The sequence below is a fragment of the Piliocolobus tephrosceles genome, chromosome 8, assembly GCF_002776525.5.
Source record: "Piliocolobus tephrosceles isolate RC106 chromosome 8, ASM277652v3, whole genome shotgun sequence".
Taxonomy (NCBI): Eukaryota; Metazoa; Chordata; class Mammalia; order Primates; family Cercopithecidae; genus Piliocolobus; species Piliocolobus tephrosceles.
The window spans coordinates 102,639,776-102,660,229 of NC_045441.1; the positions used below are offsets into that span (position 1 = coordinate 102,639,776).

Here is a 20,454-nt window from a genome sequence, read left to right on the forward strand (position 1 = left end):
AGAAAGAAAGAAAAGAAAAGCAAGCAAGCAAACAGGGAAGGAAGGAAGGAAGAGAGAGAGAAAGAAAGAAAGAAAGAAAGAAAGAAAGAAAGAAAGAAAGAAAGAAAGAAAGAAAGAAAGAAAGAAAGAAGAAAGGAAAGAAAGAAGGAAAGAAAGGAGAAAGGAGAAAGAGAAAGAAAGAAAGAGTTTATGTATATGTATATACACACACACTCAATTTGTTTTCTTTTATGAAAATTTGTTTTGTGATTATCAACCTAAATTCCCATCAATGGTAGACTGGATAAAGAACATGTGGTACTTAAACACCAAGCAATACTACACAGCCATAAAAAAGAATGAGATCATGCCCTTTGCAGCAGCATAGTTGGAGCTCAGAGGCCATTATCCTAAGCAAACTAATGCAGTAACAGAAAACCAAATACTGCATGTTCTCACTTGTAAGTGGGAGCTAAACAGTGAATGATCATGGACACAAAGATGGGAACAGCAGACACCAGGGCCTACCTAAGGGTGGAGGGAAGGAGGAGGGTGAGGATAGAAAAACTACCCATTGGGTACCATGCTTATTACCTGGGTGATAAAACAATCTGTACACCAAGCCCCCATGACATGCAATTTGCCTATATAACAAATCTGCACAGGTACCCCTGAGTCAAAAATAATAGTTAAAAAATTTTTTTAAAAATGTGTTGCTCTTGACTTATAACCCTCGACTAAAGAAGCCCTTCAATAATTTTTATAGAAAATGTTTCATACTGAGTGGACTTTCCCTGACTAATGCAGGTGGGAAAAGTGAACAAATCCGGATGCAGCAGTCTTGAGAATCTTGTTTTACTAGAACATAATTATTGGGAGTACTCTACATTATAGCATATCCTGTGCAATAGGAAGCACCTTAAAAACATGTAGCACCTTATTTCTATAGGTGGCAGTGTGAGGCAGATACACTTAAGAGTGAAGTTTAGATGCCTGCTCTTCTTCATTCATCAATGACCTGGTTTATTTCAGCAAATCTGTTAAGTCTCAAAAAGTTTTGTTAAAATATAACCTGATAAGCAAATAGAACTTAAATTTCCATTGAAAGTGATGTTCCTCGATATTGTATGTACTAGAATATGTGGTCTGTGAGGCTCTTTCCAGGTCTAAATTTTCATAGTATATGATTATTATATTTATATGTATGTAGGTGTGTGTGTGTGTGTGTATATATACGTGTGTTTGTGTGTGTGTGTGTGTACATAGTAGTTTCAAAATTACCCCGAGACAGAAGCTCCAGCAATAATGGCAATTCTCTTAGTGACCTGGAAAGAGGCCACTCTAAGGACTTGTACTGACAATCACAATGCCAAGAATCATCAGCATAACTTTTAAAATCAATTTTATTTCTTGAAGCTAGAATCAATGCCTCAAAAAACATCTTAATTTATTCTTTCAAATTCACATGAGGGAATTTAGAAACTATTCCCCCTACTGAAATTAGTCCATATAAAAGAAAAAAAAAACCCTAATCTTTCTGGTATAGAATTATTTTCCATAAGATTAGGATTTATATTGATAGAAATTCTAGGAAATTTCTTCCTTATGTGTTATTCTTGCATCTTACAGGCCCATTCAGTAAACCATTTTTCTTTTAAATTTATCAACCCTACTGTCTGACAGCCTAAAGTTTTCCTTTTTTATGTATTTTAATGTATTTATTAGCAGGCATATATTTAGCATCAACTATGGACAAGGCTCTGTTCTAATGAAAACGATAGCTATACATACATTTAATACATAGCGCTTTCCTAAAGGAGCTTAAAACATGTTTATTGTGCTAAATTATATAAAACAATGCAATAATATGTGCAATGTATATATCAGCAATGTATTAATGCATACATATATATAATACTACAATCACAAAAATCTGTGTTTTAAGCACCAAATAAATAGAATAATCATGAATCCAACATAGTATGTGAGATTTTTTCACCATAAAGTGAAGTGGTTAGGAAAAGCTTTATAAGCTATGTGGGAATTCAATTGTGTGTTGTATTAGTCTGTTCTCACACTGCTATAAAGATCCTACCTGAGACTGGGTGATTTATCAACAAAGGAAGTTTAATTGACTCACAGTTCTGCAAGGCTCAAGAGGTCTCAGGAAACTTACAATTATGGTGGAAGGGGAAGCAGGCACGTCTTACATGGCAGCAGGCCAGATACAGAATGAGAGCAAGAGCAGGGAAAACTGTCTTATAAAACCATCAGCTCTCACGAGAACTCACTCACCATCAAGAGAACAGCATGGGGGAAACTGCCTCCATGATCCAGTCACCTCCCACCTCGTTCCTCCCTGGACATGTGGACATTATGGGGATTATAATTTGAGATGAGATTTGGGTAAGGACACAGAGCCAAATCATATCATGTGTTAAAAGTCAAGAAACTTCAAATAAATTTAGAACTGTAGTAGATCTAAAAAATAGCATAATAAATAGGCTAACATATAGTGTGTCTAAGATGCTTTGAAGTGACAAGCATAGACTAGACTTGTGGGAAAGGGAAGAACTGAAAGATCCACTTGGTGAGGTAAGTTAAACTCAGATTCTGAAGTTTTTTATTTCCAGATAAGGAATCTTTGACTGTATTGTTTTATATAAAATTAGAAGCCATGGTAGGTTTTTCCCAAAATAAATTATTTTGATACAATTTTATGAGGTTTAGTCATAGATGAATTCATGTCAGAGTATTAGAGAGAAAGAAACTGGAGATAAAACACTTGCTCAGGGACTTTTTTCAAACTCTGCACCAGATGTGATTTAGAGCCTGACCTATGTAGTATTGGAACAGGAGGGAATGAACGCTTTCAAAAGATGGCTTTCTGAAGAATGGGCAGATCTTGATAAAGGATTTGTTGTGATGGGGCATAAAGCATAGAATAATTCACGTTTAATCCTGGGTAATTGAAAGGTGCTTGTATCATTAATAGAGAAAATGATATTTGTTTTGAGAAGTAAGGGTATCTCCATTATACAAGTTGAATTTGGGATAATAGTGGATCATCCAAATGGATATGATTATTGAAATATGAAGACATAAAACTTGAGATATATATGTATAATGATGCCTGAACAAACAGGAAGGAAATTTGCTAATGAGAGATCATTTGTGATGATCAAGATTGCAGGCTCCATGAAAGAGTAAAAAACAAAGCAGACCTGGGGCAATAAGAAGGGAGAGGGAGGAATGTAGATCACGTGCATTTAAGAAACTTAACAATGAAGAGAAGGAGAAATAATAATAAATATGGGTAAGCCAAGAAAAGTTTTCTTTGTTTTTCACAAAATTCTCTATATGTAGCCAAGTTGTTATTCATGAATGAAGACAAAATTCATTCTCATATATGCAATGCCTTAGAATATCTGTCACACAGATACTTTGCTGAATATATCGCTTGAAATTTCAGAACAAATAAAGATTACCTGAAATCCAGGTTTTAAGAATACAGAAACACCAGGAAAAAAAAACACTCATAAGTACTGAAACTTTTTAAACATATAGAAATATGTGTAAGAAAATATATATGTGTGTATGTATGTAAGTGTGTATATAGATATTAATATGTTTTACATATAAATATTTGTGGGTATGTCATATCAATATCTTCAGGGCTTTTAAGAGAGATATGAAAAATTAATAAAAATTTAAATGACATCTATCACCATGTGAGTATAAGAAGTAATATAAATTTTCAAAAGATACTCATCAAAATATTCCTGAAATGTAAATGTGGGACTCTTTGGACCTAAGGACCCATTCGACCTGGCTTCCTAGGTTAACCTGCCTGCCCTTAAAGGAAGTTCTTCTAGAGAGAGTTGTCAGGTTCTTAGCAGAAGAGCCAGTTCCTTTGAGTGAATGTCATGTTTCACTGAAGTAAAAGAATGAAGACAAAATCGAAAAATCTGAAGTGTGGACTACAGTTTACTCTAATTAGACATTCAACTAGAGCCCTAAAAAAAAGTAGGATCTCAGTTAATAACTTTTAAATAGAATTAAAGAACTGGGCCTAAGGTAGTCACACTTTATAGCATTTTTGTAAATGTATCATGAAATCCATTCTTTCTTTTTAATAATTAATTAAAACTTTAAAATTCTCTTTATAAGGGTTTTATTGGGTGATGTAGCTACACCACAGGAAATATTTATTCAGAGAATTTAATAGCATAAAATTAATTTCCATTGATATGATTTTGATTTAAAATTTAAGAACATCTGAACAGTAGGTTTCTGAAAAGGTGTTAAAGGCCTTCTGGCTGTTTCTTTCATCAACTTTTGTTTTGCTTTTACTATCCTACCTCATATCTAGCAGGCATGCTATAACATGTCCAGGAGTTTGAAATATAAATGATTGCAGCTGTCAGTGCCTCCTGCCTCAATTCTTGAGTTTCTTTATGAATATAAAGTGCTGTGTTTTCCCCTAGCAAGTTATTTCTAAAGGAAGCATGATGGCTCTTTCATGTAAATTAATTTCTACAGCTGTAACTTTTACGCTTAGCCTGGGGCTCTTCTTTGTGACTTTTGCATTTATTTAAAACATAGCATTTTGAAAATTATAATGTATTTTTATTGAGTTTAAGCTTTATTGGAGACAGCTTGAAATTATTACTGGATCTGCATTTTAAAAACAACTAATAAACATGTCCCTCTTAAATAATTGCTTGGTGACTATTTTGCCACTCTGGCATTCTTCATTTGAACAGGCTGCTTTCAGTGCAGACTTCATCTATTTGCCCTTGTCCTCACCACTTTTTTTTTTTTTTTTTTTAGTTAGCCTAAGGAAACTTTTGTTCAAACACATGATTTAGCCCAAATTAAGAAATGCTATATTTTGAGTATTTTGGAAATTTAGGCTTTCCAAAATTGCTGTGATCAGCCAAGATACTTTATTCTGGCAAACTAAACATTTTAAAACTATAATTAAAACAGTTTTTTCTGAGTTATCGAATTATTCTCAAAATTTTTGTCAATGCTAGTCACTTTGAAAAAAACTATACTCTGGTTTTACTAAGTGTAGAAACTGCTACAGTCATTTTATACTCTTTATCTTCTTGATATAATCTTAAATTCTACCTAAAGACATCAAACCTTGTTTTATTATTGATTTTCTGAAGTCTCTTTGGAAGGAATTTTTTTTTAAGACAGCCAAATAATAGATATCATTGGGAAATCTCTCTTTAGAATTAATATTCATCAACACTGTAGAAATGACAATTTTAAAGAGAGTGATTATTCTTTTTATTAAAGTAAACAATTATTTTTTGACATTCCACATATGATAAAAACTTTACTAATAACAGGAAAAAAATAGATTACATAGGAGTATGGTGTTTAAAAAAGAATACTTTTGGGCAGTTTACATCACATCATGAAGTATAACTGGGCATCTCAAAGTCAGAGGGAACAAGGTTCAAATCCTAAGTCCTCTACTTATGAGCTGTGTGACATTGGATGACTTCACTAACATCTCTCTACTTCAGTTTTACCATAGAAAAAATGGGAGCTATAACAGTAGCTACCTGGAAAGGCTGTGGAGAAGATGAAATGACAAGGTGAGTATAAAGTGGCTGGGGTAGTACCTGGCAAAGTAAGAAAGCTGCTACAAATAGTTGTGGAATTACTACCTACATTGATTTCTTTCAGGTAGTGTTTTCAAATACACATAAACATACACCAGATGTATTTACACAATAGTTTTCTATTGAGTATTCTGCACGTGTATATCTCTCTGTATGAATTAATTAATGGTAAACAAATACGAGGTCTGACTTTTGGAAAACTCAACTCTGGAAAAAAAAACCTTCTTATTAACATTGAACATTTGGGTAGGTATAATTGATATTTCATTGTTAACTGGCAAATCCCCTATTACTTACAGATTCAAGCATTTCTGTTTACATTAGTTGGCCACTTGGATTTGTTATTCTGTGTAGTGCATATTTATATCCTTTATGTCTATTGTGCTGCTTGTTTTCCCCACCTTTTTAAAAGTTTAACAATGTGTACAAGCTTTTTGTATTACACACATAATAACCCTCTATCTGTTTTCTGTGGAGTGAGCAATGTCCCACAAATCTGTGATTAGTCTACCGACTTTGGTAATTTTTTTTTGTTTTTATTTTTATTTTTTGCTTCATAGAAGTTCCTAGTTAGAAGCTCCTAGCTATAGGGTGAGCTATGTATTAATATCCTTGTCTATAAAACAAAGATGATAATAACTACCTTACGGCAATTGTTACAAGAATTTATATAAGTAATGCACTTTTTAAAAATGAATAACTGACACATTGTAAGTGCTCTTATGACTTCCTAAAGAAGATGTCATCAAATGTGTTTTTCTTTTCTCATTACATTTTAAATTTTCAGTTCTAAACCCAGAATCATCTTATCTCTATATTGTATATCAAATTTCCTACATGTTCTTGCAAAATTGCCAATGTCTGTTTTTTATTTTACATTTTATAGTACTTTTTAATTCTCAGACACGAGTATTTTTCAAGATTTCTAGTTGTTCTAACACTCTTTATGAAATAATCTCTTGTTTTCCTACTCAGCTGAAATGCTTGCCTTGTCATTTAGTAAATTTGTATGTTCTGGGATGTATTTCTGAATTTTCCTTTCTGTATCTCTAATCCGAAGCCAATAGTCTCTTGATTTCATTACAGTGGCTTTACAGTTTTTTGTGATATTTTCTGTTGTTATATCTCTCTTCTATATTGTTTATTTGAGAAACTTTCTTAGTTATTTTTGGCAATTTATAATTTTATATAATTTGCATACAATTTGCCCAGTTTTATTTCAAAATCTAATTTGTATCCTAACTGAAATGGCATGATATATGTATATTTATTTTTTAAATGGCTTCTGATTTTTACTAGATTCATTTTCATCATTTATCTATATAATCATATGTTATTTACATCTTTCAATCTGGTGATATAATGGATTATACAGATTTCCTGATACTGAAATACCCTTGTGTAACTGAACAGTCTAGCCTGAAAATACAATTTAAAACTTTTTTTCTTTTTTCCCTAGTCTCAAGATGTAACCTTAAAGCTTAAAGCAGAAACCTTTTTTTCTTTTCCTTAGTCTTAAAATATAGCCTTGAAATGTACTTTCTTCGAAACACCATTTCCCTCCCTTTGTCACCATACACTCCCTTACACTATGAACATCTGTCTAACTGTATGCTTCTATGTAATTATATGCCTACTTAGAAGTTCCAGGAACTAATCTTGAAACAGACCAAGCATAGAAACCCAGCTACAAAAATCCAGAGATTACTTCAAGACAGTTAGTCAACAACCCAGCCATTGATGAGATTACAGCAGCCCACACTCCAGGTGGACCATGGCTTGAGATAACCACCAGAACAAGACACTCCCACCTTGTACTCAGCAGTCTGCCAGCATGCCTCCCATTGCAAGTTCCCCTTTTTAAGCTCTCCTTCCCAGCCTAAAGTGTGAATTGGTTGCTTTGGAAGAGAATCTGGCTGTTTCTCCATTACTAGTGTTGGTTAATAAAGTCACTTTCTTTCTACCATACCTCACTGTTGTCACTGGATTCTGTAAGTGGTGAGTAGCCAGGCCTGCATTTAGTTACAATATTTATTGTTTATATTTATTTTCTTACATTATGATAGACATATATATCTTGGAAAACATCTACTTTAAAAAGATTATTTAGGTTGCCATATAGTTAATCAACATTTAACTATTGATACTCAATAGTTACATAGACATCATAAAATAGTCCTACTCTGTTGGTAAAAGAGGCTCTAAATGTATCCAGAGAATCAATTTTATTCATGTATTATGCAGCTCCTTTGTCTTCTCACTTATGTTTTTCTCTAGCAGTCACATCCAAATGCAAAAGAAGCATATTGAAGTCTCCTAGGATAATTGTAGTTTCATCAAGTCCTTGCATTTCTTATAGGTTTTGTCCTGTTATTTTCCTGCTAAATTGTGTGTGACTTGCAGAATTTGGATGTATATATATTTCTATCTTTTATCATAATCTAGTGCTTTCTAGAATTCTGTTTAGTTCTATTAACCTTGAAAACTACCTTCTCTGGTAGTAACACATCAACTCCCACATTCTTCCTATATGAATGTATCTGGAAACTCTTTGTTAACTTGGTTTCAGTCTCAGTCTGTAGCACTTTACCTTAAATATGTTTCATGTAAACAGCTTATAGTTAGTTTTTCTTTGTCTTTACTAACCCATTGTGTCTTTTATATTTTTTAGTAATCTGAAAGTTCATCTAGCTGTAGTCTGGATGCAGTGATGATCCACAGTCAGTGAGTTCAAAGTGCTAAAACTTTCTTGGCACATGGTAGGAAGAAGGGGAAAACATTCATATATGTGTGTGTATACACACACATATGCGTGTGCATATATATATATACGCACACGCCCCAACCATCTTTATATCTAAAAACTCAGCCAGAAAACATTGGACATTGGATATTTTTTCATTTTGAAAAAGTCTTGTATTTGTACAAATACATTCTTTTACAGAATCATTAAGTCTATCAAATAATCCTGTAATATGGGAAAAAACAAGTGTGCATCAGATAATTGAAATAAATCAGCCTGAAGTTTATCATAAATACTTGAAGAGTTATTAGAGATATTCATTTTTTATTGACATTGATTTTCCTCCTTAGCCGCATATGTACATTGTGTATATCTCTCTATAACCTATTTTTAATTTTGTTATATTATTCTTGACTGAAGGAACCTCACTCCTAGCTCTGTATTAACACTCTGTATAATATTTTATTGACCTCATTTTTGTTATCAATTTTTGCTTATTTCATCTATTTTATTTCATAAGCCTTAACTTGTCTTAAAACTTTGAGAGAAAACAGGAATTGATGTATAAACCTTTGCATATATATTTATATACATGAAAAGACATGAAAGCTTGATAGAGAATTCAGCTGGATTTTTCATGTATCCTTCCATAAAATTATATTTAATGAAAGATGGAAATTTTTTTTTTTTTTGAGACGGAGTCTCGCCCAGGCTGGAGTGCAGTGGCCAATCTCAGCTCACTGCAAGCTCCGCCTCCCGGGTTTACGCCATTCTCCTGCCTCAGCCTCCAGAGTAGCTGGAACTACAGGTGCCCGCCACCTCGCCCGGCTAGTTTTTTGTATTTTTTAGTAGAGATGGGGTTTCACCGTATTAGCCAGGATGATCTCAATCTCCTGACCTCGTGATCTGCCCGTCTTGGCCTCCCAAAGTGCTGGGATTACAGGCTTGAGCCACCGCGCCCGGCCGTAAGATGGAAATTTTAATTGAAAATGGAATATAAGAATCAAGAATATCTTTAAAAGGTAGTTATCAGGGAAGGGTGAAAATACTAAATCTAAATCTGAGATAATAATTTAATAACTGGGACAAGATACAATGCAGTGTGGATTATTTAATAATAGAATCAATCTGGTGGTTATGACTGAATTTCATTTAGATCTGAATTCTATTATATTTAGTTTTAAATTATATTTTAGAAGCATAGAAAGGACATTTCTATCATATATTTTATATTATATATCATATTATATATCATATATTATATATTATATATAACATTAATATAAAATTATATAATATAAAATTATATATATTAAATTAATGTTAAAATTATATATAATTTTATATTATAAATATAAAATTTTATATTATAAATATAAAATTATATATAATATATCAATATAAAAAACATCATACATCATATATCATATATTAAATGATACATATAATCACCTATTTCAGTAGTTTTCAATCTTTATATGTACACACATACACACGTACACACATACATTGCTAGACAGAGAGTTTAAATTGTCTAGTAAAATTTCTACTATAGCTTTGAAAATTGCTCTCATTAAAGGAAAACAAAATTGTATAAGAAGAAACAAATTCCCTAGACCCTTCCTCAGAAATGTGAACTCAGTAGATTGCCTGTTGCAGCCCAGGAATCCACATTTTAAGAACTCTGATAACTTGGATGCAGCTGAGTGCCACTATACTTTGATAAATATCATATTGTTTCAATCACCTGATGAGCTCAGTTTCATTTTATTCTAATATTAGATATTTGTTTTTAGCTCTGTAGTAGAGATAAAAATAGTGTAAATGTCTCATCCTGTGAAGGTGAAACAAGAAACAATATATTTAATTAGCATAATAGCAAGCACATAGTATGTGTACACTATGTATTAGCTTCTGTTTTAATCGATCATTTTCAATTATGGCAATGTTAACATTACACTATCGTTATTAGTTAGGCACTTGTTCCCCTTTGAACTATAGTTGCCCTGAGTGACAAGAATGCTTCTTTTCTGCGTATGTACCTCTAGAATCTGGCTTAATGTCCGACATGTTAGCTGTTCTCAGTTTATTTGTGTTAAATAAATTAACAAACTGAAGTGTGTACACAGAAAAACCACTGAAGCTAGCAGGAGAGCTCAGAGCACACTAGAAGGAAAAAGAGTTATAAAAGAGCCAGGTGATAATTTGACATAACAATGTGAGAAGATGAACATCCTGAGGCAATGCTTCCCTTATCTCCTTTCATAATCTGGTTGAGTCCCTGGCTGTCTCCTCTGGGGAATAACAGCAACCTCATCTGCTCATACTTGGACCCCATTCACTTTGCAGTTCCATCCTTGCCTCTGTTACCACCCACTTAGACTACCCCTACTCCCTACCTTTGCTACTCATTGGATTTTGTAGCCCTCTACTGAAATAATTATATGGTATTAAACCAAAGGTATTACCATTGTTCTTTAAACTGAGTTCCTAATAAAAGCACGTTAGTGGAAAATTTCTGTAAGAAAAACATGTTACTAGAAATGTTTCTATAATTTTATATCCTGCTTGTTTTTTTCTAAGAATATCCTCTATGATACTTTCTTAAGAGTATAAGCACAATTGAAACATTTATTAAAATGCATTAGAATAACAAAAGCAGCTATTGAAACAACACTACATTTCCTGATCTATAGAAAAATATTTAAAAGTATTGCATTCATAAGCCCTATTTTAAAGCTAAACACAACCAATTTTAAATATTTCCATTAAATAACCTTAAATTCAAAGAGATAACTATAGATTAAAACATACATTTTAAAATAATTATGGTTTGAGGTGACAATGAAGAGTTTACTAAGAATTAGGGTTTGCTTCTAAAAACGTTACTACTAATAAAATATCAGATAATTTGGGTATATTAAATAAGTTGCCACTTAATTATTGCTTTACTGCACTCAGTGATAAATTGAAAGAATTATTGCAACTTCCCAAAGAAAGTAAATTATCCTCAAGTGCATATTATAGTTTAAGAGTATAAGATTTAATACATATTAAAAATGATTTACTTTGGGATGCCGAGACGGGCAGATCACAAGGTCAGGAGATCGAGACTATCCTGGCTAACACGGTGAAACCCCATCTCTACTAAAAAAAAAAAAAATACAAAAAACTAGCTGGGCGAGTGGCGGGCGCCTGTAGTCCCAGCTACTCAGGAGGCTGAGGCAGGAGAATGGCATAAACCCAGGAGGCAGAGCTTGCAGTGAGCTGAGATCCGGCCACTGCACTCCAGCCTGGGTGACAGAGCGAGACTCCGTCTCAAAAATAAAATAAAATAAAATAAATAAATAAATAATGATTTATTATAATTCTCCTCTTCCTTTCCATGATGATAGCTGCTTGAAGAAGGTAAACTCAATAATCTCTCCTATAGAAATGATATTTTCTAGCTTCTTGCTATATGCATATTTTTGTTGTCATGTTTTTCACTTTAATTTACTCCAACTGACACTACTTGATGTTAATATTTAGTCAGCAAGAATTTTCTCAATGTGTATTTTTAGAGGTTATGATAAATTAAGGCACTGAACATATACATGCATGTCAGTTTTCTTGTCAGATTCAGCTTCTAGATCAGCTCCCAGGTATTAACACAAACAGAGTTGATGGGGGCATCATATTGGTGATACTGTGATACAATGTGGTAACACATTAGCTATGCTGTGAAACTGCATAACAGATGCAAAGCAAGATAAGAGGCTCTGAATTTTAAGTTAAATATTACTTTCAAATCATCTGAAGATGACTTAAATTATGAACAGTACAAAATTATATTTGGAGCAGAATACATTCATTAAACAAATGTTTATCAAACATCTACTAGGTGCCCAGCCCTATCCACAATGCTCATAAATCGAAGTTGAAATATCACTGTCTCTCTTCTCAACAGAGCTCACTGTCTAGTGACTACCAGGGAATCATACTGTGGGCATAAATACTAACTCAGGAGTCGGCAAGGTGGACAGGCAAGGTTTTTCATCTACCTTGGGAAATCAAGGAGAGTTTTCTAATAGAGGTAGTATTTAGACTGATGTTTGGAGACTGAGTGTAATATCAGGTAAATTGAAGTGTGCATGGCTTGGAACTGTTAAAGGCATACAAGAAAATGAATGATATGCACAGAGGTTAGAGGGATGTGCCAGTTAAAGAGGATGTCAGGAGTTTGCTAGTGGTTCAAAACAGTTGAACTTCATGCTGTGTGTAAGATAGCAGTGAGATGTGAAGCTAAATAATTAGGGTCAAAGTACAGAGGGCCTTTACATGTCAAACAAAGAAGTTTGTCTTTTATTCTGTAAATGGTGGGGACACATAAAGGAATTTTATAAAAAATAAAAATAGATAACATTTATTAAGCACTTACAAGATGCAGGCACTACACTAAGCTGTAGGTATGCATTCCCCATTTTTCCTATAAAATGAGCTATAAAATAGGTATTAAATTATGTCAGAAAACTAGAACCTAGAAAAAAAGATACTGGCCCAAAGCCACTTCATTTATTAGCAGATCTGAGCCTGAACCTTAATTTTTTAAATTCTAAGTTCTCTTAACCACTGGTATTTTCTGACCCAAAGGAAAGTCAAACAACCCATTAACATGTGAATTGCCACTGTGGCAGCAAGTTTGTAGAAGGACTTCCGGAGTATAGGAACACAGACAAGAATGTCATCCAGGAAGCTTCTTCAGAAGTAGAGGTGATGACTAATATGTGTTTCAATCAGAGATGGAAGAGAAATAAAAATATTTAAGATACAGATTTAAAAAAAGAATACATTAATCCGGGAGGACCCTGACAAAAAGCAGAAAGCATATGGCACATTCAGACTCCATAACAGAAAGCTTAATAAAGGCATTCTTTACAAAGATATAGACATAGTTTAGGAAAATCACCCAAGGGTTTGGAACCCAGAGCTTGCAAAAATAGGGGTGGATTGCTACCCATAAGTCCTGAAGAGCGAGGGGATGCTGCCAATACTGGAACTCGGGAAAGCAGCAGAGAGAGGGCTGCACCAGGAACATTGGCATTCGGTAAAGGGACACAATCAACTCAGTGATCTCTCAGGAAGAGAAGAAAAATTCCATTCTTCTTCTATATGCTGCCTGGGACTCCTCTAGAAGAACCTAACCTGAAGCCAAGAAGCAAGGATTATCACTGATTCAATCTGCAAGCATTAGCCTCTCTGGCACAGGGCAGGGTGAAGGAAGGCAGAGTAGAGAAATAGAGAGGCAAATAGAAAATATCCAGTTCAAGCTAGAATATGAAGGTTAAGATGATTGGGAGAAGATAAGGAAAGGAGGGAAATAATAAAGCTACGAAACTGTTAAAGAACTGGTTTGAGGTTTGATAGTAATAAATAAAATGAGTTAAGATAAATTTTTTTTTTCTGTGTTGGGCTTATTTCACTTAGCATAATGTCCTTCCATGTTGTCACAAATGGCAGGATCTCCTTTTTTTTAAAAAAAAAAAATGAGTAATATTCCATTGTTTATGTATATATAATATAATTTATCCATTCATCTACTAGTAAACACAGGTTGATTCTATATTACTGTGAATAATGCTGCAATGAACATGGGACCACAGATATTTCTATGAGGTGCTGATATTATTTCTTTTGGGCATAGAACCAGAAGGGTTGCTGGGTTATACAATAGTTCTGATTTTTTCTTTTTTTGAGAAGCCTCCATTCTGTTCTCCATAGTGGGCATACCAGTTTACATTCCCACCAACGATGTTCAAAGTTCTCTTTCCTCCACACTCTCAACAACACTTGTTACCTCTTGACTTTTTTTATAACAACCATCCTAACAGGTGTGAGGTAATATCTCATTCTAGTTTTGATTTGCATTTCTCTGACAATTAGTGATATTGAGTAGTTTTCATGTATTTGTTGGTCATTTTTGAGTCTTTTTGGAAAAAGTGTCTATTTGTGTCCTTTGCCTACTTAACTGGGGTATTTGTTTTTTGTGGGGATTTTTGTTTCTTTGTTTTTTGCTGTTGAGTTGTTGGAGTTCCTTATATATTTTGGATATTAACCACTTATCAGAGTTTTTGGCAAAGATTTTCTGTCACTCAGGAAGCTGTCTCATCATTTTGTTGTTTGCTATTTTGTTGTTTGTTTCCTTTGCTGTGCAGAAGCTATTCAGTTTGATATAGTTCCGGTTATTACTTTTTCTGTGTGTTGTCTGAGTTTTTGACACAATATCAAAAAACCATTGCCAAGGCCAATATCAAGGACTTTTTCCTTATGTTTTCCTTTAGGAGTTTTGCTGGTTCAATTCTTATGTCTAAGTCATAATCATTTTGAGTTGATTTTTGTGCATGATGTAAGGTAACGGTCCACTTTCATTATTTTGCTCATGGATATTTAGTTTTCCCAACAGCATTTATTGAAGAGACTGTTTTTTCCTACGATGTCTTCTTGATATCCTTGCCAAAGATCTGTTGATTGTATATGCTTGAGTTTATTTCTGGGCTCACTATTCTATTCCATTGGCCTGTGTCTATTTTTATGCCAGTGTCATACTCTGCTGATGACTATAACTTTGTAATTTATTTTGAAATCAGAAATTGTAATGCTTTCAATTACAATTTTTCTTTGTCAAGATTAGCTATTCAGGATCATTTGTGGTTCTATACAAATTTTAGAATTTTTTTCTATTTCTGTAAAAAATGCCATTGTAATTTTCATAAGGATTGCATTGAATCTGTATATCACTTTCAGTAGTAAGGCAGTAACATGGTTGAACCTGGAGGTCATTAGGCTAAGTGAAACAAGCCAGACAGAGAAAGTAAAATACTACACGATCTTATCTGTGGAATCTAAAAAATTGTTGAATATGGTGAAATAGAGTAGAATGGTGGTTGCCAGAGGCATAGAGTTGGTAGGAAATGAGAAGGAGGTCAAAGAGTACAGACTTGCCGTTATGTAAGATGAATAAATATAGCAATCTAATATGTATCCTGAGGGGTATCATTAATAATACCATATTTTATACTGAAATTTTTCTAAGAGAGTAGATTTTAGGTGGTCTTACCACACATACAAAAAAAAAGGCAACTATGGAAGTATATAGAGTTTACTTTTCTTGACTGTAGTAAGCATGTCTATGTGTATATATATTTATCAAAACATATTCTATACCTTAAATATATACAATAAAGATACATTTTTGAGATGGAAATAAAACTAATTAACAGAAGATTGGTAATACATGACCATTTGTAAAATACTTTCAAATAAGTCATCTCATTTGATCTTCATAATGATGTAAAATATGGCTTGTATTTTATTATTGATTATTTAATGTTATTTCACTAATTATTTAGAAATATTACTCTTCCAAGATAACTCATCTGCCAAGTCAACTGATTTCAAGATCCTTGCCCTTCCCAAGCTTCTGTCAGTCTTTCTCTGGGAAGATAAGTAAACCCATAGATGTTTAGCCATTTTACTGCCTACCTCTTCCTTCCAATACAATAATTTAAAGTTTATCCCAGATATTATTTTACCTTTTATAAATAGAATAAAATAGATAGAAATGATTGTTTGGAGAATATTCCCTCAATATTACTCTTGAGGGAAATATACTTGGTCTTGAATCTTATATTAGTAATGCGAAATCCTATATATAGAAAATAATTCTTCAGTAATTGGTACATCCCATAGCAGGAGTAAATACTACATCTGAAGCCCTACTATTCTAATAGCTTCTATGGAATTCTAAAGTGATGTTTCTGCCATCCATTGATACAGACATTACAGCTTTGGAAAAGAATTAAATATTTTTTGTAACAAAATGGAACATGAATATACATAGTATTAAAACCGATTTTTTACTTTTCACATAACTTATTTTATGGAATTATAACAATTAATTTTATTAAAATAACATTCTTACATCTGTTCCTTTTACAAACATGCCCAGATGAATATAAAAAATAAAACAATAAGCTCTGTTAAGGTAAGGACAATAGCTCTAATTTACGTCAGAAAATACTCTTTGGATAAATAATGGGTGATCAGTAAAAGGTGATGATGGGTCTATATTGGTTAGTTCATATTTACACTGTCTCCCCAATGTGCCAGTCACTTTACTTCACAAGATACATGGATACTTGTCTAGGACCAAGCTTTCTGCAAGTTTTCATTTGAGTACAATCATGCATTTAGGGGAGAGTATGTGTGAAGATACATGCACACGCACACACTCACACACACACATACAGGCACACATACAGAGAGAGAGAGACTTTGTTGTTCTATATCCATCAGGAAGCTAAGTATTTTAACCAGTGGGGATTTGAAATGAGAATTATTACCATCAACATCAGAGGTCTTAAAGAGGAAAAAAATGTTATTTTTTGTGTTTACTATACAAAAATATTTAATCGTAGGTAGCAGCTATGTACTAGGACTGAGGGAAAAAATAGGAAGAGGAATATTTACCATAAATTAGAAGCTTGGTGCCCAGAAACCTGGTACTTAGACCACAGATGAGTCTGCTCAATTACTGCCGCTGCCTCTGAGGAGCCCTGATGACACTGATGCTGAGATACTGATGGAAGCCCCTGGCTGGGGCCATAGCTGCTACTAAAGTGATGTTGATGGTGCCTGGAAAACAGGTAGAAAACACTCTCTTCCTTCATCCTGCCTTCCAGTGTCCCTCTAATATGTCCTATTGGTATAACTGTACAAACTATCAGGTGGCCAAAGAGTTGGAGAAGTGAAGTTTGTAGACTGCCAGCCCCACTACCACAAAACAGAAGATGGAAGAGCATATTTGGAGTTAAGAGACAATAGGTAAATAATTGGCACAGTCACCCTTTTGGCTACCCAGCATTCACATGCATTCTTCCACACACGTTAGAACTTCCACACAAGAGAAACAAATTCTTATCTCTAACAAGACACAGTTACATTTAGTGCAAAGTCACTCTCACTCTTGCCCCAAGATGAAGAAATACAAAGCCTCATCATAACTGTCTCTAGGGAATAAATTATTTTTCAGATTCATTCACTGTCCTATCTTTTTATTCTGTAACATAAAGCCAAATTGTAAAATTAACTACTAATAACAATTTTTATACTAAATAACAGAGAAACAAAGGGACAAAACATTAATATATAAAAAATATATTATATATGTATATGTAATCAAAAATATATATCAAATATGTATTTGATATATGTCAAAATTATATAAAAATATTTACATATACGTGCACATATGGAATGGCTATATCAAACTATTTAACATATGCTTTCCCTCACATACTGAACATTTTTTTTGTGTGGTAAGAACTTTTAAAATCTATTATCTTGGCAATTGTCAAATATTACAATATATTGCTATTAACTGTAGTCATGACTTACAATAGGCCTATTGAACTATTCCCCTTGTCTAACTGAACTTTGGTTAAGATTCGTTAATATCATAGATTTATTTTGTTACATCATATATATTATATATACACACATTTTTAATGATTATTGAAGAAAATATGCAGACCTGTTACAGAAACAGAAAATTCTGTTTCTGTAATTGGTCACAAATCTATAGGTTTTCTTTTTACATTCATGTTTTTCCTTATTTATTCTATGTTCCTATTGCCTTCCTCTGGCACCACAATTGTTTAGGTTTCTTTAGTGGGTGGTCTGATTCAAGCTTTTCTAACAAGAGGAGCTAAATACTGAGTGGTCTTGACTTTAGTAGGGTTGCATTTGCTTTCATTAATTTTGACATTTGAATATAGAAAAACTAAAGAGAATCTCAGAAGACTTAGTCCCAGATATCTACCTTCATTCTAGATCAGTCATTGAATTTCCTCTTGGTAATCTGAATTTACCACGACGCCTAGTAGAATTTCTTCCTTGTCTATTGACTCAATGGTAGGAGAAGTCCAAAATGGCTGTTGGCTTTCTCAATTTCCAATTCAGAGAAAATATTTTTATGTACCTATGAAAGCATTCTTCTCTTGAACTGAGTCAAGGTCCTTATTTTAAACTGATGTTTAAACTAACAGAACCCCAAATTGCAAGACGAGGAATCAACAATGCTATGAGTGATGTTCTAGCTTCTAGCCTTTGATTCCTATGCCACTGCATTATAGCTAGTTGAAGCTAGGTACTGCATCTGTTAGAGAATGTCCCAGATTTTATAAAGAATATATTTTACAGAGTTAAAAAGTACTTGTTCAATCACCACAACACCTTATAATTGATTTGATGTTTTGCATTCTCAATTGCCAAAATGATTCATTATTTTGGTGATATGTACATGAAGCCTTAAACAGTTGCCTAGGCTTTCTTACATACTTACTACACACAGTAACCCTACTGCCAGATTTTTGCTGTGTTCAGATACAATGGAAAGAACAATCTTGAATAACTTTTTCTCCCCAGCCCTTGTAGAATAGAGGTATAAGATTAGATACATAGTCTTAGCTCTCAGAGATGTATGTACCTATAAGCATCCACAGTGAATGTACCTGTGCATTGTCAGTTTTTGCTTTCTTTTTCTCATTCTCTGCTGTGAATTCTCTCCATTTCTTTCCCTTTAACAACAACAAACAAAACTTCAATTTCTCTTTATCCCCTCATCTCTGGTTTCCACTTTACACCTGCCAGTTAACAGTCAATGATACTCATAAGCTTGGCCAATCTTTTAAAAAATGGTAGTAGGCCAGGTATGGTGGCTTACACCTGTAATCCTAGCACTTTGGGAGGTCAAGTAGCTGGGCTTGGTGAAGCACGCCTGTAATCTCAGGTACTCAGGAGGCTAAGGCAGGAGAATCACTTGAACCCTGAAGGGAAAGATTGCAGCGAGCCGAGATGGCACCACTGAGCTCCAGCCTGAGCAGCAGAGTAAAACTCTGTTTCAAAAAGAAAAAAAAAAAGTTTTGTTGGGAGCAAGCCCCCCAAAATCTGGCCATAAACTGGCCCCAAAACTAGCCATACAAACAATATCTGCAGCACTGTGACATGTCCATAATGGCCCTAACACCCAAGTTGGAAGGTTGTGGGTTTACGGGAATGAGGGCGAGGAATACCTGGCCCACCCAGGCTGGAAAACCGCTTAAAGGCATTCTTAAGCCACAAACGATAGCATGAGCGATTTATGCCTCAAGGGCATGTTCCTGCTGCAGTTAACTAGCCCAACCTATTCCTTTAATTTGGTCCATCCCTTCCTTTCCCATAAGGGATACTTTTAGTTAATTTAATATCTGTAGAAACAATGCTAATGACTGGTTTGCTGTTAATAAATATGTGGGTAAATCTCTGTTCAGGGCTGTCAGCTCTGAAGGCTGTGTAAGATGCCTGATTTCCCACTTCACACCTCTATATTTCTGTGTGTGTGTCTTTAATTCCTCTAGCACCACTGGGTTAGGGTCTCCCCAACCGAGCTGGTCTTGGCAACTAGCGTTCATTTGTAGGGGCTCAAATCCAGGTCGAAGGGTCGCCAGAGTGACGGTTGGATCGGAAATCTAGCTGGAGGACACCCGAGTACTCTTAAAGCAATCCCCATGGTGAGTAAGAAGGGGAGCTCAGAAGCATCAGGGTAACAATAGGACGAGTATGGGTTTGGTTCGTTTCACCTTGGAACTTTTTCACACTGATGACGAGAAGGAACAAGAGTATAGCGAAGTAACAGAAGAGGTTACAGAGCATGTTTATTTGCCAGCTGAAGCTTAAGGGGCAAAGGAAGGAGAGGTTCATCCTTACCCTTCTGCACCCTCTCATTATTTTGAAGAAAATGACCCCCCAGATCTTTCTTTTCCAGAGGACACTGGGCGAAAAGTAGTTGCCCCAGTGCCTCAAGCGACTACTCTTAGTTCTATTCAGGCAGGAATTCAGCAAGCTAGACAAGAGGGTGATTTAGAGGCTTGGCAGTTCCCTGTTAGAATACACCCCGCAGATCAACAGGGAAATATTATAGCTACATTTGAGCCTTTTCCTTTTAAATTACTCAAAGAATTAAAATAAGCAATAAATCAGTACAGACCAGGTTCTCCTTTTGTAATGGGACTG

The 20,454-nt window shown here is 34.2% G+C and overlaps 1 pseudogene; it reads right to left on the reverse strand.

Moving 5' to 3' along the window:
- The window catches only part of LOC111520409, a 17,234-nt pseudogene extending 6,800 nt beyond the window's left edge, over positions 1 to 10,434 (reverse strand).
- Positions 10,435 to 20,454: the final 10,020 nt, after the last annotated feature.